At 40.7% G+C, this 20261-nt stretch overlaps 1 protein-coding gene across 1 annotated transcript in view; it reads left to right on the top strand.

Moving 5' to 3' along the window:
• The window catches only part of CFAP47 (cilia and flagella associated protein 47), a 516906-nt gene that overhangs the window by 239595 nt on the left and 257050 nt on the right, over window positions 1-20261 (top strand).

Raw genomic sequence — 20261 nt, 5'->3', positions numbered from 1 at the left:
ATTTATTTATTTTTGGCCGCATTGGGTCTTTGTTGCTGAGTGCAGGCTTTCTCTAGTTGCGGCGAGCGGGGGCTGCTCTTCATTGCAGTGTGTGTGCTTCTCATTGCGGTAGCTTCTCTTGTTGTGGATAGTGGGCTCTAGGCGTGTGGGCTTCCGTAGTTGTGGCGCACAGGCTCAGTAGTTGTGGCGCGCAAGCTCTAGAGCGCACGCTCAGTAGTTGTGGCACTCGGGCTTAGTTACTCTGCGGTATGTGGGATCTTCCTGGACCAGGGCTTGAACCGGTGTCCCCTGTGTTGGCAGGTGGATTCTTAACCACTGCGTCACTAGGGAATTCCGAATGTTGGTGCGTTTAATGTTGTCGCAGAGGTCTCTGAGACTGTCCTCAATTCTTTTCATTCTTTTTTCTTCACTCGGCTCTGCAGTAGTTATTTCCACTATTTTATCTTCCAGGTCACTTATCCGTTCTCCTGCCCCAGTTATTCTGCTATTGATCCCTTCTAGAGAATTTTCAATTTCATTTATTGTGCTGTTCATCACTGTTTGTTTTTCTTTAGTTCTTCCAGGTCCTTGTCAAACGTTTCTTGTATTTTCTCCATTCTGTTTCCAAGATTTTGGATCATCTTTACTATCATTATTCTGAATTCTTTTTCAGGTAGACTGCCTATTTCCTCTTCACTTGTTAGGTCTGGTAGATTTTTGCCTTGCTCCTTCATCTGCTGTGTGTTTTTCTGTCTTCTCATTTTGCTTAATTTACTGTGTTTGGGGTCTCCTTTTCGCAGGCTGCAGGTTCGTAGTTCCCGTCGTTTTTGGTGTCTGTCCCCAGTGGCTAAGATTGGTTCAGTGGGTTGTGTAGGCTTCCTGGTGGAGGGGACTAGTGCCTGTGTTCTGGTGGATGAGGCTGAATCTTGTCTTTCTGGTGGGCAGGTTCACATCTGGTGGTGTGTTTTGGGGTGTCTGTGGACTTATTATGATTTTCGGCAGCCTCTGTGCTAATGGATGGGGTTGTGTTCCTGTCTTGCTAGCTGTTTGGCATGGTGTGTCCAGCACAGTAGCTTGCTGGTCGTTGAGTGGAGCTGGGTCTTGGCGTTGAGATGGAGATCTCTGGGAGATTTTCGCCATTTGATATACCGTGGAGCTGGGAGGTCTCTTGTGGACCAGTGTCCTGAACTTGGGTCTGTCACCTCAGTGTCACAGCCCTGACGCCTGGCTGGAGAACCAAGAGCCTGTCCTCCTCACAGCTCAGAATAAAAGGGAGGAAAAAAACAAGGAAAGAAAAAAGAAGGTAACGTAAAGTAAATTCAAATAAAAGAAAGTTATTAAAATAAGAAATGCTTATTAAAAAATAATTTTTTAAGTAATAAAAAGAAAAAAAATGGAGAGAACCCTGGGACAAATGGTAAAAGCAAAGCTCTACAGACAAAATCATACACAGAAGCATACACATACACACTCACAAAAAAGAGAGAAAGGGAAAAATAAATATATATATCGTTGCTCCCAAAGTCCACCTCCTCAATTTGGGATGATTTGTTGTCTATTCAGGTATTCCACAGATGCAGGGTACGTCAAGTTGATTGTGGAGATTTAATCTGCTGCTCATGAGGCTTCTGGGAGAGATTTCCTTTTCTCTTCTTTGTTCACACAGCTCCCGGTGTTCAGCTTTGGATTTGGACCTGCTTTTGCATGTAGGTCGCCTCGAGCCGTCTGTTCCTCGCTCAGACAGGACGGGGTTAAAGGAGCAGCTGACTCGGGTGCTCTGGCTCACTCAAGCCGGTGGGAGGGAGGGGTACGGATTTCGGGGCGAGCCTGCGGCGGAAGCAGCTGGCGTGATGTTGCACCAGCCTGAGGCACGCCGTGCGTTCTCCCGGGGAAGTTGTTCCTGGATCACGGGACCCTGGCAGTGGCAGGCTGCACAGGCTCCCGGGAGGGGAGGTGTGGAGAGTGACCTGTGCTTGCACACAGGCTCTTTGGTGGCTGCAGCAGTGGCCTTAGTGTCTCGTGCCCATCTCTGGGGTCTGTGTTGATAGCAGCAGCTCGCCCCCGTCTCTGAAGCTCCTTTAAGCGGCGCTCTGAATCCCCTCTCCTCGCGCACCAGGAAACAAAGAGGCAAGAAAATGTCTCTTGTCTCTTTGGCATCTCCAGACTTTTTCCCAGACTCCGTCCCAGCTAGCTGTGGCACACTAGCCCCCCTTCAGGCTGTGTTTACCCAGCCAACCCCAGTCCTCTCCCTGGGATCCGACCTCCGAAGCCCGAGCCTCAGCTCCCAGCCCCCACCTGCCCCGGCAGTTGAGCAGGCAAGCCTCTCGGGCTGGTGAGTGCTGGTTAGCGCCGATCCTCTGTGCGGAAATCTCTGAGCTTTGCCCCCCCACACCCCTGTTGCTGGGCTGTCCTCCGTGGTTCCGAAGCTTCCCCCTCCGCCACCCAAGGTGTCTGCCCGCGAAGGGGCTTCCTAGTGTGTGGAAAGGTTTCCTCCTTCACAGCTCCCTCCCACTGCTGCAGGTCCCATCCCTATTCTTTGGCCTCTGTTTTTTCTTCCTTCTTTTGCCCTCCTCAGGTACATGGGGATTTTCTTTCCTTTTGGGAGGTCTGAGGTCTTCTGCCAGCGTTCAGTAAATGTTCTGTAGGAGTTGTTCCACGTGTAGTTGTATTTCTGATGTATTTGTGGGTGGAAGGTGATCTCTGTGTCTTACTCTTTCGCCATCTTGAAGCTCCTGGTGTATTTTCTATTAACATGATCTAAGGAATTGTTGATTTTGTTTCCGGCCAGTCTCTTGATTTCGCTGTGGTGATCTTTTTTCCACCAGGTTTCTGAAGTTCCTTATATGTTTGACTATTTTCTGTGCCTATTCCCTTAGCATTTTAATTAGAGGATCAAATTATTAGCATTGCTATCTTTTGCTTTTCGTTATTCATGACTCTTATTTATTTGGTATTGTTGTATATAGCTCTGTACTGGCTATGTGTTCTTGTCTAGATTTTTTTCTAGTTTTTAAATTAATAGACTTTTTTAAAGAACAGATTCAGACTACAGAAAGTTAAGCAGATAATGCAAAGAGTTCCCATACAGCCACTCTCTTCTTCCAGTTAGATTCTCCTATTTTTTTTTTTTTTTTTTTTGCGGTATGCGGGCCTCTCACTGTTGTGGCCTCTCCCGTTGCGGAGCACAGGCTCCGGACGCGCAGGCCCAGCAGCCATGGCTCACTGGCCCAGCCGCTCCGCGGCATGTGGAATCTTCCTGGACCGGGGCACGAACCCGTGTCCCCTGCACCGGCAGGCGGACTCTCAACCACTGCACCACCAGGGAAGCCCGATTCTCCTATTATTAACATCTTCTGTTGGTACAATGGATGCAAGTTCATTCAATGGATGCAAGTTCATTTGTTATAATTGATCAACTAATAGTGATACATTATTATTGACTATTGTCCACTGTTTATTACACATTTCACTTTTTGTGCTTTATAGTTCTATAGTGGTTGACAAAGGCATGACGTCATCTACTCCCCAACAGAGCATCATGCAGAAGAGTTTCACTGCCCTAAAACTCTCCCGTGCTCCACCTGTCCATCCCTCAAAACCTCACTTTGAGCCCCTAACAACTCTGAACTTTTTACTCCCCCTAGAGTTTTGCCTTTTCCAGAATATAATATTGACGGAATCCTACAGTATGTAGGCTTTTCATTTATTTATTTATTTTTTAATATCTTTATTGGAGTATAATTGCTTTACAGGGTTTGTTAGTTTCTGCTTTATAACAAAGTGAATCAGTTATACATATACATATATGCCCATATCTCCTCCCTCTTGCGTCTCCCTCCCTCCCACCCTCCCTATCCCACCCCTCTAGGTGGTCACAAAGCACCGAGCTGATCTCCCTGTGCTATGCGGCTGCTTCCCACTAGCTCTCTGTTTTACATTTGGTAGTGTATATATGTCCATGCCACTCTCTCAGTTTGTCACAGCTTACCCTTCCCCCTCCCCATATCCTCAAGTCCATGCTCTAGTAGGTCTGTCTTTATTCCCATCTTACCCCTAGGTAAGGGTGTTTTGTGTTTCCATTCAAATTGTGAAATTTTTTGTTCTAGTTCTAGCTCTCTTGAGAAAAATGTGTATTCTGTTGTTTTTCGATGGAATGGCCTATAAATATCAATTAAGTCCATCTTGTTTAATGTATCATTTAAAGCTTGTGTTTCCTTATTTATTTTGATTTTGGATGATAGTTCCATTGGTGAACGTGGGGTGTTAACGTCCCCTACTATGATTGTGTTACTGTCAATTTCCCCTTTTATGGCTGTTAGTGTTTGCCTTATGTATTGAGGTGCTCCTATGTTGGGTGCATAAATAGTTACAATTGTTAAATCTTCTTCTTGGATTGATCCCTTGATCATTATATAGTGTCCTTCTTTGTCTCTTGTAATAGTCTTTATTTTAAAGTCTATTTTGTTTGATATGAGAATTGCTACTCCAACTTTCTTCTGATTTACATTTGCATGGAATATCTTTTTCCATCCCCTCCCTTTCAGTCTGTGTGTGTCCCTAGGTCTGAAGTGGGTCTCTTGTAGAGAGCATATATACGGGTCTTGTTTTTGTATCCATTCAGCCACTCTGTGTCTTTTGCTGGGAGAATTTAGTCTATTTACATTTAAGGTAATTATCGATATGTATGTTCCTATTCCCATTTTTTTAATTGTTTTGGGTTCGTTATTGTAGGTCTTTTCCTTCTCTTGTGTTTCTTGCCTAGTGAAGTTCCTTTAGCATTTGTTGTAAAGCTGGTTTGGTGGTGCTGAACTCTCTGAGCTTTTGCTTGTCTGTAAAGGTTTTAAGTTCTCCATCAAATCTGAATGAGATCCTTGCTGGGTAGAGTAATCTCGGTTGTAGGTTTTTCTCCTTCATCACTTTAAGTATGTTTTGCCAGTCCCTTCTGGCTTGCAGAGTTTCTGCTGAAAGATCAGCTGTTAACCTTATGGGGATTCCCTTGTGTGTTATTTGTTGGTTTTCCCTTGCTGCTTGTAATATATTTTCTTTGTATTTAATTTTTGACAGTTTGATTAATATGTGTCTTGGCGTGTATCTCCTTAGATTTATCCTGTATGGGACTCTCTCTGCTTCCTGAACTTGATTAACTATTTCCTTTTCCATATTAGGGAAGTTGTCAGCTACAATCTCTTCAAATATTTTCTCAGTCTCTTACTTTTTCTCTTCTTCTTCTGGAACCCCTATAATTCGAATGTTGCTGCATTTAATGTTGTCCCAGAGGTCTGTGAGACGGTCCTCAGTTCTTTTCATTCTTTTTTCTTTATTCTGTTCTGCAGTAATTATTTCCACTATTTTATCTTCCAGGTCACTTATCCGTTCTTCTGCCTCAGTTATTCTGCTATTGATCCCTTCTAGAGTATTTTTAATTTCATTTATTGTGTTGTTCATTGTTTCTTGTTTGCTGTTTAGTTCTTCTAGGTCCTTGTTAAATGTTTCTTGCATTTTCTCTATTCTATTTCGAAGATTTGGGATCATCTTCACTATCACTATTTTGAATTCTTTTTCAGGTAGACTGCCTATTTCCTCTTCTTTTGTTAGGTCTGATGGGTGTTTACCTTGCTCCTTCATCTGCTGTGTTTTTTTCTGTCTTCTCACTTTGCTTATCTTACTGTGTTTGGGGTCTCCTTTTCGCAGGCTGCAGGTTCGTAATTCCCATTGTTTTTGGTGTCTGTCCCCAGTGGCGAAGGTTGGTTCAGTGGGTTGTGTAGGTTTCCTGGTGGAGGGGACTAGTGCCTGTGTTCTGGTGGATGAGGCTAGATCCTGTCTTTCTTGTGGGCAGGTCCACGTCTGGTGGTGTGTTTTGAGGTGTCTGTGGAGTTATTATGATTTTAGGCAGCCTCTGTGTTAATGGGTGGGGTCGTGTTCCTGTCTTGCTAATTGTTTGGCATAGGGTGTCCAGCGCTGTAGCGTGCTGGTCGTTGAGTCGAGCTTGGTCTTGGCGTTAAGATGGAGATCTCTGGGAGATTTTCGCCGTTTGATATACCGTGGAGCTGGGAGGTCTCTTGTGGACCAGTGTCCTGAAGTTGGCTCTCCCACGTCAGTGGCACAGCCCTGATGCCTGGCTGGAGCACCAAGAGCCTTTCATCCATGTGGCTCAGAATAAAAGGGAGAAAAATAGAAAGAAAGGAAGAAAGGAAGGAAGGAAGGAAGGGAAAGAAAGAAAAGAGAGGGAGGGAGGGAGAGAGAGTGAGAGAGAGAGAGAGAAGGATAGAAGGAAAGAAAGAGGATAAAGTAAAATAGTAAGATAAAATAAAATAAAGTTATTAAACAAAAAATAAAATATAATTATTAAGAAAAAAATTTTTTTAAGTTAAAAAAAAAAAACAAAAAATACCGAGACGTTCAGAACCCTAGGACAAATGGTGAAAGCAAAGCTATACAGACAAAATCTCACACAGAAGCATACACATACACACAAAAAGAGGAAAATGGGAAAAAATAATCTGTCTTGCTCCCAAAGTCCACCTCCTCAATATGGGATGATTCTTTGTCTGTTCAGGTATTCTACAGATGCAGGGTACATCAGGTTCATTGTGGAGCTTTAATCTGCTGCTCCTGAGGCTGCTGGGAGAGATTGCCCTTTCTGTTCTTTGTTTGCACACCTCCAAGGGGTTGTTTTGTATTTGGCCCCGCCTTTGTGTGTAGGTCGCCTGAGGGCGTCTGTTCTTCGCTCAGACTGGACTGAGTTAAAGGATCAGCTGATTCGGGGGCTGTGGCTCACTCAGGCGGAGAGGATGGAGGCCACGGAGTGCGGGGCGAGCCTACGGCAGCAGAGGCCAGCGGGACGTTGCACCAGCCTGAGGCGCGCCGTGCGTTCTCCTGGGGAAGTTGTCCCTGGATCACGGGACCTTGGCAGGGGCGGACTGCACAGGCTCTCGGGAGGGGAGGTGTGGAGAGTGAGCTGTGCTTGCACACAGGCTTTTTGGTGGCTGCAGCAGCAGGCTTAGCATGTCATGCCCGTCTCTGGGGTCCTCGCTAATAGCCGCGGCTCGCGCCCGTCTCACGGCCATCTCTGGAGCTCCTTGTAGAGGCGCTCTTAATCCCCTCTCTCGCGCACCAGGAAACAAAGAGGGAAGAAGAAGTCTCTTGCCTCTTCAGCAGCTCCAAACTTCTCCCGGACTCCCTCCCTGCTAGCCGTGGTGCACTAACCCCTTCAGGCTGTGTTCAGTCCACCAACCCCAGTCCTCTCCCTGGGATCTGACGGAAGCCCGAGCCTCAGCTCCCAAGCCCCCACCTGCCCCTGCGGGAGAGCAGACAATCCTCTCGGGCTGGTGAGTGCTGGTCGGCACCGATCCTCTGTGCGGGCATCACTCCGCTTTGCCCTCTGCATCTGCGTTGCTGCACTCTTCGTCTGTGGCTACAATGCTTCCCCCTCCGCCCCCCCACAGTCTCCGCCCGCGAAGGGACTTCTAGTGTGTGGAAACGTTTCCTCCTTCACGGCTCCCTCCCACTGGTGCAGGTCCCGTCCCTATTCTTTTGTCTCTGTTTTTTTCTTTTTTCCTTTGCCCTACCCAGGTACGTGGGAGTTTGTTGCCTTTTGGGAGGTCTGAGGTCTTTTGCCATTGTTCAGTAGGTGTTCTATAGGAGCAGTTCCACGTGTAGATGTATTTCTGATGTATCTTTTGGGAGGAAGGTGATCTCCGCGTCTTTCTGTTCCACCATCTTCTCCAGCCTCCGTAGTATTTGTCTTTCTGTCTGACTTACTTCACTTAGCGTAATAATGTCTAGGTCCATCCATGCTGCTGCAAATGGCATTATTTCATTCTTTTTTATGGCTGAGTAGTATTCTACTGTATATATGTACCATATTTTATCCATTCATGTGTTGATGGACATATGCGTTGTTTCCATGTCTTGGCTATTGTGAATAGTGCTGGTGCTGGAAATGCTTGTGGTAGTAGGAAAGATGAGAAAGGGGCAGCTTTCATAAATATTAGGAGTAGAACTCAGTAGGAGTTGGTGAATGACTACATCTTATGGGGGTGAAGGAGACAGAGAAGTCAAAGATCACAGTGGGTTCCTTGCTCTGGTGACTTAGTGGAATTTGATCCCAGTCACTGAAATACAAGACAAGGGATGATAACAGGATTTTGTTTGGGGAAGACAAAGGGACACAGCAAGAGGGCATGATAAATTAATTTTGGTCCTACTGTATCATGGTGCTGTGTATGATTACCAGGTGGGTTGATCCTTTAGTCAGGAATTTGATCTGAATGGTAGCATGTGGTTGAGATTCTTTACTGATTCAATGAGAAAGTCATAGGCATGGATGATTGCCCAATAGATCACCTATAGAGCTGTGTTTCTCCATATATTGTGTCTAAAGCATGGGTAGCTCTAGGCATTCTTCTAAATCAGTAATGGATTGACAATTTCACTTTAAAAAAAAGCAAGCCGTGTTGTTGAGATGAGTTTTACAAGTTAGAAATAGAAAATTGTGATTTTCACACAAATCCCTTTAGGTTCTCATTGTCTCTTTCCTAGAGGTCGTTCGTGCACTTCAGGAATGCCTTTGTCAGTTCTTCTTTGCTAATAGTTTTGATAACAGGATATAGCTTGTCTTAACCAATTTGATTTTGTGTCATTTATGTTACTTTTGCTTGTTAAATTTACGTTTAATTGTTGCTATTTTCTTGCATTATATTCCCAATTTACAAAAATGTATTGATGGCTAAAAAAATGGCTGATTGAAGCATATGGGAGGTGAAAACAGTAAGAGAAACACTTAAACTCAGAATGCTGTTCTAAATGTAAATTATAAGTAGGGCTCTCATGTGGATATAAAGGATGAATATGTATGTGCTGAAAGAAGTGAATGTGATAATTTTATACAAGAATCTGGAAGAGAAATAGATGATCAGAAATAAATAAATCAATAATTTTAATTAAACTGTTTATTCATTTGTTCCCAGTGTATTTTCTGTCAGAAAGTTTTTTTTTTTTTAATAGTGGTACAGTTCTGTCAAATATATTGATATTTTTAAACAAAGAGCAACAATTTTTCTGGTTAATTAAACACATTTTCCCCATACCAGTTTAAATTCTCCCTATAATAAAATTAGAATATTTGTTGCTAAAGGAGGTAAGATATGAATTCTACTGAATATTTTAAATGAGCTTCAATAAAATATGATTGGCAGGAAAGCATAATTGGTGAAATTCTTTTATTAAATGGATTTGTAGGATGTCCCATAATGTCCCTGGAATGCAGTGTGGAAACATGATTATTCTCACATGAGATAGCAAGTATTGCACAGTTTATTTGGATTTAACCATGTATAGGGAACATATGAATAACTCTTTGCACATCTGTAATAATTATATAGTTGCCTCTGCGTATCGGAAGGGGATTGGTTCTAGGACCCCCCACAGAAACCAAATGCTAGGATACTCAAGTCTTTTATACACAATGGCATAGTATTTGCATATTACCCAGGCACATGCTCCCATATGCTTTAAATCTCCCATCTCTAGGTTATTTGTCATACCTAATACAATATAAATGCTCTGTAAATAGTTTTAAATGCAGTTAAAATGTTATGTAAATAGTTGCCAGTGTGGGGCAAATTCAAGTTTTGCTTTTTGGAATTCTGAATGTTTTCTATCTATTGTTGGTTGAATCCAGGGATGTGGAACCCACAATGGGGAACCAGTGTATATGGAGGGTTGACTGTATATGAAAGAAGTATATGATGACATTTTCTTCTCTTTATCAGAGAAAGCCCATGCATTATGAAGAGTGATTCTTTGTTACTTAAAGATTAATTTGTAAGGTACTTGGAGAAAATCCACCAGTGGTATATATATTAATAGAGAATGAGCCATTGGTCACAACAGAAAAGGTGTCGCAAATGTACCCTTATTCATAGGGAAATGTGGGATTAAAAATATGCTTCTGTTCTGAATTCAGTGTAAAAAGACATAGAAAAAAATTGTAAACACTGTCAAAGTAAGGCTACTGAATTACATAAGTTTATTGTGATCTCTGAATTCAACATCCTTCTTTCCAATGTTGAGATGTACTAGTTATGTAGGGATGATCACTGTCATGCATTTTTCCAATAGGAGTGAGATTAAAAATAATATTTTCATAGCACTGATGTTTTCTGTATATACCATTTCCATTATTTTAAGTGACTGGCTGAAATGATGCATCAAATGATGCTTTCCATGTCTTGGATACACTGCATATATACCTATAAGATTTGAATATCATGGTTTTTAATGTGGTACAAATCACTAAGCATTAAGAGTTTGACCATTTCCAAAGATTTATTGGAGAAAAAAAATATCCAGTTGTTGAAAGGACAGAAACTGAATATGATTGTGTAGTTTCTGTACAGCTGAATTGAATGGGTGCTGAAATCCAGTCTACATGCTGCTTTCTAAGACTGGGGACCCTGGTCTATGCTGTGTCTCACCAAAGTGAGGGGCGGGAACTCTTAATTTAAATGCAGGTACTATCAGGACATCATGCTCTCAGAGGGACTGCCATTTTCTGATCTGCACAAAAACACTATATAGTTTATTCAGGTCCTGGAAATGAAGGCTGAAGAAACTCTTCTCCAAGATGAATGCTATTGAGGAGTATTATACTATTTGCTTTAATGTTATTTTCCAAGTGTAGTTTTTTTACCATCTGCTTTTGAGTGTGATATGCTCATCAACCACCTTAGCATTTGATTAGTATTTGAAAGTAGATTTTAAAGAAAAATATCTCTATTATTTCTAGTTTCATATTGGGCCTGACTGTCCATAACAATCAAAATGGGCACCCATTCTGTTAACTTATGATTATGAGTTATGATTTTCTCATTTAGTGGAAACAGAGTAAGAAAAGAAACTTACTGAATATATAAAGTGATACAGAGCTGAATATATTCATCATCTTGATAAATATATATAATTTGATAGAGATTTAACAATATCATTCATCTCACTGATGAAGCTATAGTTTTTCTCATTACTACCACTAACAAGTATTTTAAATATTGTGTCGAATCCTATTTTTTGGATATGCAAATTGGTGGTCTGTGTGGTTTCTTAATGCAAATTTAGTGGTTTATAGAGGATAAAATTGGGATAAACACAGCTATAAAGTGAAAAGAAAAGACAGCGTAGGTTAGAAACCCAGTGTCAAAGAAACCCATTATTTAAATAGAAAAGGAAGAGAATCCTGCAAATGCGCCTGAAATAGGCAAAAGGATGGCAGTAACACTTTATGATATCATGAAAAAGTACGAAAGAGAGCCTTTGGGGGAGGATGTGGTTAACAGTATCAGATGAAATTGAGAGGTTGCTTAAGATAATGATTAAAAAACTCTTTTGTTATTGGACAGCAAAGATGCCAAAAGACTTTCAGGGCGTGGTGGTAGTGATGAGTTAGGGAAGGTCATTAGGTGTGCCTTGGTTTGATGAACAAAAGGAATAAATGAAAGTGGAGACAGTGAGGGTAGAAATCTCTTTCAAGAATTGTAACTGGTAGAGGGAACAGAAGAATCAAGGAGAATCCAATTTGGGGAGAACTCTCTAAAAGCTGAGTATAGTGAGCATGTTTTGATATGGCTGAAAAGGAATTGGTCGGAGGGAGAAGTTAAAGATCCAAAAGCTAAAAAAGACAGCTGATGTAGGACAGTAAAAAAGAAGATGAGAAAGGCCGGTGTCTAGTACAAGAGAAGGGAGCGCTCATCCATTGTGGCTGTAGAGAAGGAAGAAAAGTGAGCACAAATGCAAGAACTTTTAGACACGTGGTAGGACACTGACATGTTTTCATTAAGATGTCATCCTTTTGCTCTTTGACATAGAGATGAGGGATTTTCTGAGAAAAACTAGCATGTAGGCTGAGAGGGGAGGAGGTTTGATAAAGATGATTAAGGAGTCAGGAGCCACCATGGATAATGTGAGTGAGAAGACAAGGGAAACGGGGATTTTTCTGGGCCTGCAGACTTCATCTTTCACTCAGGAACAGGTGCCTCTCAGGTTTCCTGGAACCCCTGGCAGTGATCCCCTGGATGATGCTGTGCACTGCTGTAGAGCTGAGATCAGATTGATGCCATGTCTTCTACCACCAGAAAGCTTCCCTGTAGCCTCAGTCTCTTCTTGGAGCTTTTTCTCCACCTCCTGTTTTAACTGAAACTTGCATCTTCTCCTCAAAGTCTCTTCTTTTGTTGTCCTCTTTAATAGGGGCTGTTGATGAACAAACTTGAATGCTTTTTAAAAATAATGTTCTCTCTTCCTTTCTTTTTTTTTTTTTTTTCTTTTTGCGGTACGCCGGCCTCTCACTGTTGTGGCCTCTCCTGTTGCGGAGCACAGGCTCCAGATGCACAGTCCCAGCGGCCATGGCTCACGGGCCCAGCCGCTCCGCGGCATGTGGGATCTTCCCGGACTGGGGCACGAACCCGTGTCCCCTGCATCGGCAGGCGGACTCTCAACCACTGCGCCACCAGGGAAGCCCTCTCTTCCTTTCTTTTTTTATAAAAGTTATTTTCTTTTTTGTAATTCTTACCTTATGGAATTAAATTATATTTTCTTTATAACACATTTGTGATCTTGATAATATTTAGACTTAAATGACTAATAAGTTTTGTTATGGTGATAAACATTTATGGTGTATTCAAACATTGTTTATTATGTCATTCCACTTAAACAATCTGATCAGTGGAAATGTAAACTTCTAAAAGTTAAATCTGATTCTTGCTGACTCCTACTGAAAATGTGCCCCAAAATATATTTTTGAATTAAGATTTACTACAATAATTTGTACACAGGTTAGAACATTCAGTGAAATTGTAACAGATTAGTTAAATTAAAATTTGAGCTCATGTCATGATCTACATCTTCTTTTTTTAATGAAGCAGTAGTTCACATTTCTTTATTTCTATTCTATTTATTCATTATGAGACCAATCTTTATTTTAAAAATATTGTTTTCGTTAAACGTGGTCTAAAAATATAAGAACCATTTCCTGGTGGAATAACAGCTTGAATTTTAGACCAGGAAGAAACACTGACAAATGCAGGTGTGATAGGCCATATTCCTTGAAAACTTTGGAAAAGGAGTTAAATTTGGTAGCATTTTTTTTTCATTCTACTTTTTATACTTTACCTTTTTTAAAGATTTTACAGTTCAACCATTTAGGATTAATTATCTTTCTAAATATGCTTTAACTAGAGATTGCATTATTGTATTTGTCATGTTTCTATTTCTAAGTACAGTAACTGGCTTTGTATTATGTACTCAGTGTGTAATAATTGAATAAAGGAGTAGACATAGACCTTCTTTCCTCTTAAATAGAATATGGTTTGAAATGGTTGAAATATTTGTATCACCTCAGTATCCAGTATAGTGGTCCACAGGACTGTATACAAGCCTATTTCTCCTCTAAATGGTGCTGAGATGCTTGGATTATTATTATCTTTTTTGGGAGGTGTTCTGAGTTGGGTCTTCATTGCTGTGCGCGTGCTTTCTCTAGTTGTGGTGAGTAGGGGCTACTCTTTGTCACGGTGCGCAGGCTTCTCATTGTGGTAGCTTCTTGTTGCAGAGCACAGGCTCTAGGTGCATGGGCTTCAGTAGTAGTGGCACTCAGGGTCAGTAGTTGTGGCTCGCGGGCTCTAGAACGCAGGCTTAGTAGTTGTGGCACACGGGCTTAGTTACTCCGCGGCATGTGGGATCTTCCTGGACAAGGGCTCAAACCTGTGTCCCCTGCATTGGCGGGCAGATTCTTAACCATTGTTCCACCAGGGAAGCCCTTGGATTATTTTTTAGCTTTTAATAGTTTGTTTCTTTATTCACATGTCATATGACTATATCCTCTCACTTTTTATTATCAATGAATCTGCTTACACTAGTTCCTTTTCCTAGTACTTGTAACTTTTTTGTGGCCTAAGAAACCAGATATCCAAGGTTATTACTTTTTTTTCTATAAAATAAAAGCAAAAAGGCACTGCCTTAAAGTACACAAACAGGTTTTTTAAAATTAAGTGGAAAAAAATTAACTTACAGACTTTGAGACTTCACAGATTGTAGCTCAGAATATTTACATATGTATTATGTGCTTGCTGGCTTGCCTGCATGAGGTTTTCAGAGGTAGCTGAGATTTGGATAGTGAGTTATTTACTGCATGTGCTCTGATTTTCATCTTTATTGCAGCACAGTAAAAACCCATAGTAGATATGATTTTTTAAAATCTACTTTACAGCCATACTTAAGGATGCTCAAGTTCTTTAAATCCTTCAAGAAAATTTCCCTCTGTTTATCACAAAGATTATGGGAAGACTCAGCTCATTGCTAACTGATCGCTAATGCCTAACTTATCCCAGTCCATAGGCAAAAATATATTGGAAATGTTATCTGTTGCATAGTCAGTCATATAGGGCCTAGTCTGCTTCAGCAGCAGCATGGCCTTGGGTTTGGTTTGACAATCAAAAGTGGAAAATACACTGAACTTCACATAGCAACATGTTAACTTAGCTTTAAGGAAGTGTACAAGATAAGTAAAAAGAGAATGCACAGTAACAGCAAAGTAGAGGGCTTATCACTCATATCGTCACTTCTAGTGTCCCACTCACTCCACACTCAAATCAGAAATGTACACAAAGATGGAGCCCTAGTGGCCATGGACCATTTCAATTCAGGGAAGCCTTCAGTCTGAGGTCCTTTCCATTTTCTACATGCAGCACACTCAGGGTGATGAGTTTAGGGATGGAAAAAATTTCCCTTCTTCCCTTCTAGGTTCTTTAGCTGGTCCAATAATTACATTGACATAAGACAAACAGGAGAAACAAGTTATATACATACAGAAGCCCCATAAAAATATGAGACAGTCAGACAGTTGAGGCTTATATGCCATCCTGAACTAAGAATAAGGGGGTAGGGGTCTGAGGCTTCAAAAGGGGGGAAGACAATTCACAGGAAGATGGGAAGAGCAAATGTTTGGTAAACAAATGTTTGCCCTGCCATGGAGATAAGTCTTTCTGATGAAAAAAGTTATCTCTGGTGATAGCCCTCTTCCTGGTATAGGCTCCCTATTGAAATTCTTTTAGGCAGTTAAGGGAGAGGTAAAAAGTTTTTCCTGAGTTTGCTGGGTCTCAGTTGCTTTCAGTCAAATCAATCCACATGCAAAGTTGGCACATCTTGGGGTGGCTGTATTCTGTTCCCTGTCATGACTAATCATTCATTAACTAATAAAAAGTCTTGAAAATGATGTCTGGGTGCTTGGTCCAGTACACAATCCTCAATTGGATTCTCAGTTAACTCGGATCTGGCATACTCCTATAAGTTCCTGCAGTTAATGGAGTAAAGAGACTCCAAACCAAGTGTTAAACCATCAGGCATCCCTAAATCTAACATAATCATCATAAACTGGCAATTGATTCTTTCCTTCTGATCAACATAAGCCAATTCGAGATGGTTCTTCAGAACAAATCAAACTATCTGAATAATCTAAGAAAATGCAGAGATTTTTTTATGGACAATGAAAAGATGAAAATTGTCATCTCTTTTCTCTGTCAACTGGCAAAATAGATTAAAATAACACATAATTTAAAAATCTGTCATTGAAAAACATTAAGTCACATGTTATAGTGAAAGTCATGTGGAACTAGAAGTGCATGTGACAGTGGTTGGATAGCACTCAATGTATGTAATGAAAGAATGTTACCGAGTCCAAGCTCACTCTGCTCACCGCACGATAGGCCAATAAATTGGAGATGAGGTGTTGAGGCAAGGAATACACCTTTATTTGGAAAGCCGGCAGACTGAGAAGATGGAAGACTGATGTCTCAAAATTACCATCTTATGGGGGTCTGGATGCCAGTTTCTTTGATAGAATCAGAGAGGGAAGTAAAGTAAAAAGGCAGAATAGAGAGGGAGAGGGGGGAGGAAGTAAAGTAAAAAGGACCATCAGTCTTGCAAAACATCTCCTGGAATGGCCAGCCTCTGGGAGGGGATGTGCTAATTTCTTCAGCCATTCACAGGTGGGTAGGATTCCCTGAGACAGGCCATTATGTATGATTATAATAACAAAAGCAATGAAAAGCAAAGGCTAGAGTCAAAGAAACAGATTCAACACGGAGTCAAAATTGGCTCGTCCATGTTACAATACTGTGATATTGTGATTTGTAATAAGAAATATAGATTTGGCCTTCATTGCCATTTCTGGCACAGAGCTCCTAAAACCCTGGGAATTTCTTAAGTGCGGAGAGTGGTGAAGGTGTTTTTTGTTATGTTAATGAGGTGACTTTTGGAAAGACTCTAGATCACCTAAGGGTGGGGGCTGGTCACCAGAGGAACTATCCATGTGATTAGAGGGTTGGAACTTTCATCCCACATCCTGACCTCCTAGGAGCAGAGAGGAGCTGGAGGTTAAATCATTTGCCAATGGCCAATGATTTTTTTTTCTTTTTAAATTTTATTTTATTTTTTATATAGCAGGTTCTTATTAGTTATCTGTTTTATACATATTAGTGTATATATGTCAGTCACAATCTCCTAGTTCATACGTTTGTTTTCTACATCTGTATCTCTAGTTCTGCCTTGCAAACCGGTTCATCTGTACCATTTTTTCTAGATTCCACATATATGCATTAACATACGATATTTGTTTTTCTCTTTCTGACTTACTTCATTCTGTATGACAGTCTCTAGGTCCATCCACGTCTCTACAAATGACCGAATTTTGTTCTTTTTTATGGCTGAGTAATATTCCATTGTGTATATGTACAACATCTTCCTTATCCATTTGTCTGTTGATGGTCATTTAGGTTGCTTCCATGACCTGGCTATTGTAAATAGTGCTGCAGTGAACACTGCGGGGCATGTATCTTTTTGAATTATGGTTTTCTCAGGGTATATGCCCAGTAGTGTGATTTCTGGGTCATATGGTAGTTCTATTTTTAGTTTTTTAAGGAACCCCCCTACTGTTTTCCATAGTGGCTGTATCAATTTACATTCCTACCAACAGTGCAAGAGGGTTCTCTTTTCTCCACAGCCTCTCCAGCATTTGTTGTTTGTAGATTTTTTGATGATGGCAATTCTGACTGGTGTGAGGTGACACCTCATTATAGTTTTGATTTGCATTTCTCTAATAACTAGTGATGTTGATCAGCTTTTCATGTGCATCTTGTCCATCTGTATATCTTCTTTGGAGAAATGTCTATTTAGGTCTTCTGCCCATTTTTGGATTGGGTTGTTTGTTTTTTTTAATATTGAGCTGCATGAGCTGTTTATATATTTTGGAGATTAAGCCTTTGTCCATTGATTCGTTTCAATGGCCAGTGATTTAACCAATCATGACTATGTAATGAAGCCTCCATAAACACCCCAAACAAACAGGTTTCGGAGAGCTTCCGGATTGGTGAACACGTGGAGATATGGGGAGAGTGGAGAGCCCAGAGGGGTGTAGACGTTCCTCACTCTTTCCCACATACCTTGCCCTAAGCATCTCTTACATCTGGCTGTTCCTGCATCATATCCTTTTATAATAAACTCATGATTTAGTAAGTAAAATGTTTCTCTGAGTTCTGTGAGGCTCTCTAGCAAATTAATTGAACTCAAGGAGCGGGTCGTGGGAACCTCTGATTTATAGCTAGTTTGTCAGCAAACCTGGACTTTCAGCTGGCATATAAATTGAGTTACCAAGGAGGGTGTCATTGGAACCTCCAACGGGTAGCTGGAAGGTCAGAAACATAGGTAATAGTCTGGGCTTGCAGTTGATATTTGAATTGAGGGAGGAGTAGTCTTGCAGGGCTGAGTACTTAACCTGTAGAATCTGATGCTATCTTCTGGTAGATAGTGTCAGTTTTACGTTAAATTGTAGGATGCCCTGCTGGTGTCTGAGAATTGCTCATTTCTGTGGGGAAGCTCTGCCCCCTCCACATGCTGAAATTGGGTGTTGACCCAAAAGATATACTATTAGCAGTTTTGTCACTGTTGTTTTGAGTCTTTCAAATACTTTATGTGGATTGAATGTTAAGCAAAAAATAGTAACACTTCTTACACATAGTGTATTTGGGTTTGCTTGTGATGGGGTCTTATATTTTGTATGTTTTATTCTTCATTTCATTTGTCTAGGAATTTATTTTTAGAGTATTTGACAAAATTAGCATTTTGTGGCACAGTAAAAACTAACGGGTCTTTCACTGCTGACAGTTTGAGAAGCACTGCTGTAGAATTAAGTACTCAGGTTGGTGGCTCTTCTTGTGGTAAAGGTCACACGCATCCTCTGTGTGGGTCCATCATTGAATCCATATTTGTAGTCAGGGGTCACTTGTAGATCTTGTCTTATTTGCAGAGTGGAGGTAAGTGATGACAGTTGAATCCTGAGCCAGTTCAGGTTATTAGCCTCAAACATTTATCTCAACTCTTCTCAGGTGTTTCATCATTTGGTAATCCCTGAGAAGGGGAAAAGGTTCTTTTCAAAGGCTTTTAATTGCATTGTTACAGAATATGTCATTTGAAGCCTAGGAACCCTAAGTCGCATAACTACCAGAAAGAAGGAGCAAAGAAGTTTTGTTACACTTCTGTCAAAAATGCTTAAATGATGCAAATCACATTTTTGAATGACTATTCTTACTAGACATATGCCAGATAATTATTCGGAATTCAGACATGGATTTTTTGATGGAATTTTAAAATAGTTCTCATCGTGGCAGAGTTAAGAATAGTTCTGGCACTCTTGTAAATATTTTAATACTTTTTAAACTGTAGCCATTTAAGACACTACATCGTGTAGATATGTTATATGTAAAGAAATGAGCACTTTTTTCTAAGGTTAGAATTAACGTATACTTGACTAGGAAAGTACCAATACTTGTCTTAGACTGCACTCTCCTAGAAGCAGACTCGGAGACAAGGTTTGATTCCAAGTAGTTTATTTCAGAGGTGATCCTAAGAAGCATGGGCATTAGAGTAGGGAGTTGAATCAGAGAATGTGAGGAAGGCTGATAACAGATGTGGTTTCACACAGGTTCCACTGTGGGCAACTGAGGCTCAGTTCCACAGGGGATCTGTAGGAGCACTGAATCTCAGATGAATGAGATTGATGAATCTCAGAGTCAACCCAACTGAGTGATGAGGAAGCTGGAGTATTTATCTACCAGTTCCCTGACTATTCTTGGTAGGGGGCTGCTTCAAGGGTCATTAATCTTCTGGCACTCCTGGCTGAGTGTGCTCCCATGTGCCAGAGAAAAAGCCCTCCAGCAGAGATTTGTAGGTCTTTACCTACAAAGTAAGTAGGTGAGTAGCTTTCCGAATAAGAGGTGAATGCTGGAGAGATATGGTCAGGCTACCGACAGTATCACTAAAGCATATGGCTCAGATTGTGGTCTTCACACCCATGCCTGTCTATCACAGGTTTGGGATGAACCAAGGAGCTGAGTTTGTACAGTAATGTAAACCAAATGCTCTGACTCCTTCATTGAGAAAGTCTTGCCTGTATATATGTAGGTTCTGGGTGGGATGAACAGCTTGTGATCTACTACCTCACTAGTAGAGCAGCACTTTTGAGTAGCTCATTGCTATATTACACTGCTGATCAGACACTGGTTTCTTTACTTAATATTGCTTAATTATTTTTAAACTCAGATGTGTAGCTTCATGATCAAACATGTGGTCTATATGTAGTGAATGGTGCTATGATGTAAAGACACCAAATTTTATGATATAGGATACAAACATGCCAAATTACAAAATTGTATACATTTTTGTTGTCTTAAAAACAGACCTCTTAAATAAATATCATTATCACAATCAGTTATGACTTGATAACTTATTCTTTGATTTTCTAAATTTTACTTTTATAAGTTACATAAGCTGGCAAAGAAATGAGAAAGGAATTTCACATCCTTGTGTTTTTAATGAAATGGCACTTGAAAAAAACTGTCCTCAAATCAGTTAATTTTTTAATTAGGTAATGCAATATTATGATTTATAATAAATATATTTGGTCTGACCAAATATATATATTTCTCATATATATTTTGTCCAAAATATGTATATTTCTCATATACATTTGGTCTTCATCCACGGTTCCTGGCTTATAGCTCCCCAAACCCTTGGGATTTCCTGAGTGATAAGAGCAATGGGAGCATCTTTTGTTATAATATTTGGTGTTTTTTCCTCAGTTCCTGAAATCCCTTCAGAGCCATAAAGTTGAAATGGATATCTTGTTATTCATAAGAAGCCCCTTTCCACCAAAACTAGGTTTACGTTAATGAGGTGACTTTTGG

Source organism: Tursiops truncatus, chromosome X, assembly GCF_011762595.2.
Source record: "Tursiops truncatus isolate mTurTru1 chromosome X, mTurTru1.mat.Y, whole genome shotgun sequence".
NCBI classification, from domain to species: domain Eukaryota; kingdom Metazoa; phylum Chordata; class Mammalia; order Artiodactyla; family Delphinidae; genus Tursiops; species Tursiops truncatus.
Note: the sequence above shows the minus strand (reverse complement) of the source record. Positions and strands in the feature narration are given on the sequence as shown.